A 9,489-nucleotide genomic window follows, 5' to 3' on the forward strand; every position below is an offset into this window, starting at 1 on the left:
AATTAGGGATGGAAGGCAATTCCCCATAGTCCATAGTCATTCACCAGGGCTGTCCTGGGGGTGAGGGATGACCTTGACCTCACCCTTATCTCCCATGGAGGACTCAGCAAGCGTTACCTCCTGGGACTATAAGTCCTGCATCTGGGCTGCCTGAGCAGGAACTTCCCTGGCCCACAGGGCTGCAACGACCTTCGCTTTCTCCGACCTGTGCTGGTTGGGGAACCGTCCACATCTTTCCACTTCTCCACGGGGCTCCATCTCTCTAGCAGCTGCATGGTTTTTCCTGTGCTGGTGGGAGAACCGTCCACATCTTCCCACCCCTCCACAGGGGTCCAGCTCTCCGGCAACTGCTCCTCCTGGTCTTCCAGAGACTCAGTGTTCATACACACAAACTGCTCCACCGTTCTTTGCAGAGCTTTGGCCGGCACCATACCTTGCTCGCCATTTGGAGGGAGATGCTTCTCGCCATTTGTCATAGGCCTGTGTCTCTATACAAGAACAGATATGGTGAGGCAAAAGAACACCCATGGAGCCATAGGTGAGAGTCATACTATATTCTCTCTGGCGGCACTGTACTCTCACTGGAGGCTGGATCCACACTGTCCGCAAACCGCCATCCACGCTTGCCAGCCCAGCCGCCATCTTCTTGCTAGCCCCATTCTCTCTCCCTCTCTCTTCTCCTCTAGCGTAGCCACAGCAGTTATATTAGTGGCCAATGTCTCACTGGTTACAGCTGACGGCCAACTAGCCACAGCTGATGGCCATGCAATCACAGTTGATGCCATTTACTACCTCACTCTGAAGTACTACAGGTTACAAACTAAAACCTACCTTCAAATTCTAGTCATGTCTTTTATCAGCAACCACCAACCAGGTTGACATGTCTGAATCTGATAGAACAGAGGTTTGAAAATATATCCAGAGGTACTGCAGCCACCCGACATCCTAATAACATCTCTAAATGTAAGAAGCCAATTGTGGGGGCAGAGCCCCAGAAAGCAGTTTCCAGGCTCTCGGCCTCACATAGACAGGTGCTGGCTCAGGTAGTAAATGGCTGATGGCCATCTGTGGCAGGAGATTACAGTTTAAACCTGTAGTGACATGCCACTAATATAACTGCAAGGTCAGAAGAAGAAAGAATGTTACAAAAGACCTATTCAAATTCTAGTCATGTCTTATGGAACCAGCCAACCATTGAGAGTGTGATGATAGAACAGGGTTGAAATATATATCCAGAGACTGCAGAGACATGGCATAACATCTCTAAGACACCAATATCCTTAAACTGTCTATCATTTCAATCAGCCAAAAAGCCTGAAGAAATTCAAAGCTACACACACACACACACACACACACACACACACACACACACCCCGACCGACCGCAGGAATGTTCTTGTCAAAACTTTCCTAACTAGAGACTCCCTATCCTGACAATGTCCTCTGGTCTTGTAGCTTTTCTTTGAATTGACCTCCTACAGTTTGGGGATGGCTTGCATTTATTATCTACATCTGTGGTTCACAGGCTTGGGGGCCAGGACTCCTGGAGGAAACTAAGGAGCTGCCAGAGAGGGAGATGAAGGTTTCTGTCAAGGCAGGGAAAGGGGAAGGAAATAATATTTATGGCCTACAGTTTCATCTAAGAAATTAGCATAAGTTGGTCCTTCTGTTATTCACCCCACATGCCTTAGCTGTTCCTGATGTCATCTAATTCTCATCAGTTATAACAGACCAGGAATGGCCCTATTCTCAGATGTGCAAATGATCTTTCTCAGAGGAAACATATTATCTTCAAGAAGAAGTTCCTTTTTGAATTTAGAAGTACCAATGGCCCTCACTATTTAACTCAGGAAAAGTGTCCGTTTGGGACTTGGACATGCTGCTAAGGAGCCCAAGTCATTTTCAAATATCATCCCAAGAATCAGGGAAGAAGACACTTACCTTTTGAAGGAGTATGGTCTCATTTAGGCCAGTGGAGTTCAATTTCAATTAATGGGGCAGTGAACTATTTCATAAAGAATGTGGCAATTTAAAAAAATTCATTCACCTTCAGAAGATAAAGGGAATGTACGCTGGTCCAGGTCAAGCACTCAGAATAGCTCCTGATATAGATAATAATTATTAGTTTTATTTTTCAAGTGGGGAAAACAAGGTACCAGATTTAAATGATTCTGCGTTAGTGTTCAGGACTGTGTGTCTCTCACACTGAGCACGGATGTGGCCGAGTGCAGTGAGGACAACCAACACACTTAAGTGCTGGGTACTGCTGGATGCTGTCCTAAGTGTTTTACAAGGCACATTTTCACAAAAGCCCTAGGAGGTTGGTACTATTTTTATCTTTGCTTTACAAATTTAAAATCAAATGTGGTACAGAGTGGTTTGGTGTGTTGGAGCTAGGATTAGAACTGAAGAAACCTCTCTGTGAAGTGTTCCTAACCGAGACTACTGTTCTGAATCAAAAGGCAGAACTTCAAGGACTGGCCGTTAGCAAGTCAGAAGGGAAGGAAAGAGGGTGAGAGAACTATTAGGAGAGAGCATATAAATGGGAGGGTGAGAGAAAGAATGATGCTTTCAGCCTAGAAAAATAAGGTTCTGTGGGGAGTATACTGAGAACGCGTTGGAAGAGGGAATGTCTGGAAACAGCACTATCCTCCTAAGGCAAGGTACCTCGTCACCTTTACCAAGTCACAGCCACCAAGGAATGTAAGATATATGCTGAAAAAATTATCAATAGTGGAGAAAGGATCTGATACCTTGAAAAAATGAGTTACCTAAGATAATATGTTTAAATGTCCATACAAAAAATGACAACAATTCTAAAGAAGCATAAGCAAAAGTCAGGGAATCTGAAAAATTCCCACTTTCCTCTTGGTGAGCCTCCTCCTCCGAGTGGCTGTTGAGGACCCTGAAGTATGACACATGTAATCGCCACAGTGCCTGACCCTGGGGAGGCCAGTAATGATGGAAGGAAAGGCTTCTCTCCGTGAAGCAGAATGCAGCAGTTATCATAAAGCAAACAATGTTAATGGATGCACACCTAAACTGAGTTTAGTGTTTAGTGAGACGGCTTCACCTGGTTTATTTCAATTTTCAGTGAGAGTTGAGCTATAGCAAACCAGGAACTTTGTTTATTTACTTATTTATTTTTTAATTTTTAAAAATGTTTTTTATTTTTCTATTATAGTTGGCATACAATATTATATTAGCTTCAAGCATACAATAGTGATTAGACATTTATATAACTTACGAAGTGATCACCCCAAATAATCCAGTACCCACCTGACACCATACATATTGTGTTTCCCCGAAGATATGACCTAGCCAGACCATCAGCTCTAATGCATCTTTTGGAGCAAAAATTAATATAAGACCGATATTATATTATATCGTATGGTATTGTATTGTATTATATTATATTATATTAATGTTATATAACACCTGCTCTTATATTATATTAAAATAAGACTGGGTCTTATATTAATTTTTGCTCCAAAGGATGCACTAGAGCTAATGGACCAGCTAGGTCTTATTTTTGGGGAAACACAGTAGTTATTACAATACTACTGACTACATTTCTCATGGTATACTCCACATCCCCATGACTGTTTTTCTTAATTTTTATTAGTTTCAGGTGTACAAAACAATGTAATAGACATCTATACCCTCACAAAGTGATAACGTCCCTCCCCAATCTACTACTCTTCTGACATTGCACATAGCCATTACATTTCCACTTTCTGTGACTATATATATATATATATATATATATATATATATATATATATATATTATATATATATATATACCCATACACATATATGTATATATATATACATATATATGTATGTATGTATATATAAAATTATAGTTGACATTCATTATTATTCAGCTTCAGCTTCAGGTGTACACTGCAGTGGTCAGGCACCTACACCATCCATGAAATGGTCTCCCTAATAAGACAAGTGTCCATCGGATACCCTACAATCTTTACAACATTATTGATTATATTCCTCAAACTGTCTTTCGTATCACCATGGCAATATTGTGGTTACCGATTGTGCTTTCTAATCCCCTCAACTTCTCCCTTATTCCCACCCCCCCCAATCTAGCAACCCTCAGTTTTTCCTCTATATCTCTGAGACTGTTTCTGATTAGTTCGTTCATTCATTTGTTCTGTTATTTAGAGTCCACATATAAGTGAGATCATATGATATTTGTCTTACTCCATCTGACTTATTTCACTTAGCATAATGTTCTCCAGGTCCATCCATATCGTTGCAAATGGTAAGATTTCATTCTTCACTATGGCCAAGTAATATTCCATTGTATAAATGAACCACAGTTTCTTGATCCAGTCATCTACCGATGGGCATTTCGGTTTTTTCCATGTCTTGGCTATTGTGAATAGTGCTGCAATAAACATAAGGGTGCATAATTTTTTTCAAATTAGTGTTTTGAATTTCTCTGGATAGATTCCTAGGAGTGCAATTGCTGGGTCATAAGGTAATTCCATTTCCAGTTTTTTGAGATACCTCCATACTGATTTCCATAGTGACTGCAGCAATCTGCAATCCCACTAGCAGTGCACAAGGGATCCCTTTTCTCCACATCCTCACCAGCACTTGTTGTTTCTTGATTTATTGATGATAGGCAGTCTGACCTGAGTGAGGTGGTATCTCATTGTGGTGTTTATTCGCATTTCAGTAATGATTAGTGAGGTTGAGCATTTTTTCATATATCTGTTTGCCATCTGTATGTCCTCTGTAGAGAAATGTCTCTTCATGACCTCTGCCAATTTTTCAATTGGATTTTTTTTTTTTTTGGTTTTGAGTTGAATGAGTTTTCTATAAATTTTGGACATTAACCCCTTATCAGATATAGCATTGACAAATATCTTCTCCCATTCAATATGCTCCCTTTTTGTTTTATTTGTAGTTTTCTTAGCTGTGAAAAAATTTTAAGTTTGACGAAATCCCATGTTTATTTTTTCTGTTACTTCCCTTGACCGAGGGGCTATATCAGTAAAATATTACTCCACGTAATGTCTATAAACTTGCTTGCTATAATTTCTTGTAGAAGTTTTATGGTTTCAGATTTTACACTTAAGTCTTTAATCCACTTTGAATTTATTCTTGTATATGGTGTAAGGAGGTGGTCCAGCTTCATTTTTTTGCATGTATCTGTCCAGGTTTCCCAGCACCGTTTATTGAATAGACTTTACACCAACGTAAATTTTTGCTTCATTGTCGTAGATTAAATGACCATAGAGGCATGATTTCTGGGATCTCTATTCTGTTCCATTGATCTATGTGTCTGTTTTTGTGCTAGTACCATGCTGTTTTGATTAATATAGCCTTGCAGTATAATTTGATGTCAGGTATCGTTATACCTTCCACTTTGTTCTTATTTCTCAAGATTGTCGAGGTTACCCAGTGTTATTTATGGTTCCATATAAATTTTAGGATTATATGTTCTATTTCTGTGAAAAACGTCCTTGGTAGTTTGATAGAAATTGCGTTGAATATGTATATTGCCTTAGGCAGTATGGACATTTTAACTATATTAATTCTTCCTATCCATGAGCATGGTATGTATATCCATCTATTTGTATCTTCTGTAATTTCTCTCTTCAGTGTCTTATAATTTTTTGAGTACAGATCTTTTACTTAGGTTAAATGTGCTCCTAGAATTTTATAGGCTTTGAAGCAATTGTAAATGGGATTGTTTTCTTAATTTCTCATTCTGATGTTTTATTATTGGTATATACAAATGAAACTTATTTCTGAATATTAATTTTGTGTCCTGTTACTTTACTAAATTAATTTATCAGTTCTAATAGTTTTTGTTAGAGTCTTTAGGGTTCTCTGTATATAGTATCATGTCATCTGCATATAATGACAATTTTACTTCCTCCTTACCAATTTGGATACCTTTTATTTCTTTTTCATGTCTGATGGCTGTGGCTAGAACTTCCAGAACTATGTTGAATAGAAGTGGAGAAAGTGGGCAACCTTGCCTTGTCCCTGATCTTAATGGGAATGGTTTTAGCTTTTCCCCATTGAGTGTGATGTTAGCTGTGGGTTTATCATATATGGCCTTTATAATGTTGAGATATGATGCCTCTATTCCCACTTAAGAGTTTTTATCATAAACGGCTGCTGGATTTTGTCAAATGCTTTTTCTGCATCTATTGATATGATCATATGATGTTTATTTTTCATTTTTTTAATGAGGTGTAGCACATTAATTGATATGTAGATGTTGAACCAAACTTATATACCAGGAATGAATCCCACTTGGTCATCGTGTATGATCTTTTTAATGTATTGTAGAATTCTGTTTGCTAATATTTTGTTGAGGATTTTTGCATCTATGTTCATTAGCGATATCGGCCTGTAGTTTTCTTTTATTGTAATGTCTTTGTCTGATTTTGGGATCAGGGTGATAGTGGCTTCATAAAAAGTGTTTGGGAGCCTTCCCTCCTTCTGGATTTTTTGGAATAGTTTGAGGAGAATAGATGATAATTTTTTTTGAATGTTTTGTAAAATTCACCTGTAAAGCCATCTGGTGCAGGGCTTTTGTTTGTTGGTAGCTTGTTGATTACTGATTCAATTTCCCTAGTAGTAGTCAGTCTATTCAAATTTTCTGTTTCTTCTTGAGTTAGCCTTGGAAGGTTGTGTGCTTCTAGAAAATTGTCCATTTCTTCCAGATTGTCTAATTTGTTGGCATATTGTTGCTCATAGTAGTAATTTCTTAAAATTTTTTGTATTTCTGTGGTGTTTGTTGTCACTTCTCCTCTTTCATTTCTGATTTTATTAATTTGGGTTCTCTCTCTCTCTCTCTCTCTCTCTCTCTCTCTGGATGAATCTGGCCAAAGGTTTGTCAATTTTATTTATCTTCTCAAAAAACCAGCTCTTGGTTCGATTGATCTTTTGTATTTTTTGTCTTTATTTCTTTTATTTCCACTCTGATCTTTATTATCTCCTTCCTTGTACTCCATTTGGGCTTATTTTGCTGCTTTTTTTCCAGATCCCTTAAGTGTAAGGATAAACTGTTGATTTGCGAGTTTGCTTGTTTCTTTAGGTAGGCCTGCATTGCTATGAATTTTCCTCTTAGGACTGCTTTCACTGCATCTCATAGACTTTGGGTCATTGTGGTTTAATTTTTGTTTGTCTCGAGGTATCTTTTGATTTCTTCCTTGATCTCATTGTTGACCCATTCATTATTTAGTAATATGTTATTCAGCCTCCATGTATTTGTGTGTTTTCCAGTTTTTTTCTTGTGATTGATTTCTAATTTCATAGCACTGTGATCAGTGAAGACACTTGGTATGAGTTCAATTTTCTTAAATTTATTGAGACTTGTTTTGTGTCCTAAAATGTGGTCTATCTTGGAAAATGTTCCATGTGCACTTGAGGGGAATGTGTATTCTGCAGCTTTTGGGTGAAATGCTCTGAAAATATCGATTGAATTCAACTGGTCCACTGTGTCATTTAAGACCGCTGTTTCCATGTTTATTTTCCATCTAGAGGACCTGTCCCTTGTTGGCAGTTGTGTGTTGAAGTCCCCTACTGTAATCATGTTACTGTTGATCTCTGTCTTTATGTCAGTCAAATTAGGTGCTCCATAATTTGCATAGATCCTGGGTGCATAGATGCTTACTAGCGTTATGTCCTCTTGTCTGATCGATCCCTTTATTATTATGTAGTGCCCATCTTTGTCTTATAATATATTCTTCATTGCACAGTCTATTTTGTCAGATAGAAGTATTGCTACCCCAGATTTTTTCTCATTTTTATTTGCAGAAAATATCTTACTCCAACCCTTCACTTTCAGCCTGTGTGTGTCTTTTGATTTGAAGTGAATCTCTTGTATACAGCATATGCAAGGGTCTTGTTTTCTTATCCACTCAGCCACCCTGTGTGTTTTGATTTGAGCATTTAATCCATTTACATTTAAAGTGATTATTGATAGGTACGTAATTTTGCTGTTTGGTTATTCATATTTCTGGTCTTCATTAGTTAGATTCTTTATATTTTTCTTCTGTTTACTGAAGCTCTTTTAACATCTCTTGCAATGCTGGTTTGGTGGTAATTAATTCCTTTAGTTTACTCTTTTCTGGGAAGCTGTTTATCTCTCCTTCAATTTTGAATGATAGCCTTACTGGTAAAGCAATCTAGATTGTAGGCCTTTGTTTTTCATCGCTTTGAATGTCTCCTGCCACTCCCTTCTGGCCTGCAAAGTTTCTGTAGAAAATTCATTTGATAGTCTTATAGGAGTTCTCTTGTATGTAGCCCACTGTCTTTCTCTTGCTGCTTTTAGGATTCTCTCTTTGTCTTTAACCTTTACCATTTTAACTCTAATGTGTCTTTAGAGACAGAGTTCCAGAAAGCAGTTTCCAAGCTCTCGACCTCACATGGAAAGGTGCTGGTTCGGGTAGTAGATGGCCATCAGCTGTGATCAGATGGCCATCACCCGACCAGTTAGCCATTAGCCACTAATATAACTGCAGTGGCTACACTAGCAAGCGCAGATTGTGGCTAGTATGTGGGGTTAGCAAGCATGGATGGAGGATTACAGATTGTGTGGATCCTACTTCCTGTGTCTCACCCGGCCGCCAGTAAGACTGGGGTGCAGGAAGACCCCTTGTTGGGTGACTGGCGGATGTTTGTTTTTCTGTCTCAACCAGCTGCCATCGAGAATATAGTGGTATGAACCCCCTATCCATGGCTCCATTGGTGTTCCTGTTTGGCCTCACTGTATGCTGTGTTCTTGTGCGGGGAGCAGGAGCTGAGTCCCTGCATGACAGTGTCTTAGTGTGGGCTTGTATGGGTTCATATTGGTTGGAACTCTTCGTACTTCCTGGACTTGTGTGTCGATTTCCTTCACCAGGTTAGGAAAGTTTTCAGTCATTACTACTTCATTGCTCCCTCTCTTTACCTTCTGGTATTCCTATGATGTGCATGTTGTGCTTCATGTTATCCCAGAGGTCTCTTAGCTGTTCTGTGTGATAACAGAATCCTTTGATGGGGTATAGATGTTCAATTTGTGGTAAGTTCCAGAGGAGAACTCAAGAAGCCCACCTCACTGCTGCCATTCCTGTGACATCACTCCAAGCCAGGACCTTGATGTCAGCATCAATTTTACCATATGGTTTGCTGACATGTAAAGTTCTTTGTCTACAGCTTTGGGCTCAAATATCACTGAAGATTAAAGCACCCACATTCGTTGTAAGACTATAAATTGGAGTTATCTCTGTTGAAAACATAGCATTGTTCATGTTTCCAGCTGTGTATTGGAGCTATGCCTCCATGACGCTCCCTAACCATGTGTGAGGGTGTGGTAGTGTGCACTCATGTGCATAAGCAACTCCCAGAGGTGTTAAACGTGCAGTGTTCCATAGATTGGCATGAGGGAGCCACACATGGTTAAAGAAGGTAAAGCAAATAAATAATGGTCCTTTTTAGTAGAACAAGTGTGGCCAATTAAT

This window comes from Rhinolophus sinicus, linkage group LG14 (genome assembly GCF_036562045.2).
Source record: "Rhinolophus sinicus isolate RSC01 linkage group LG14, ASM3656204v1, whole genome shotgun sequence".
NCBI lineage: Eukaryota > Metazoa > Chordata > Mammalia > Chiroptera > Rhinolophidae > Rhinolophus > Rhinolophus sinicus.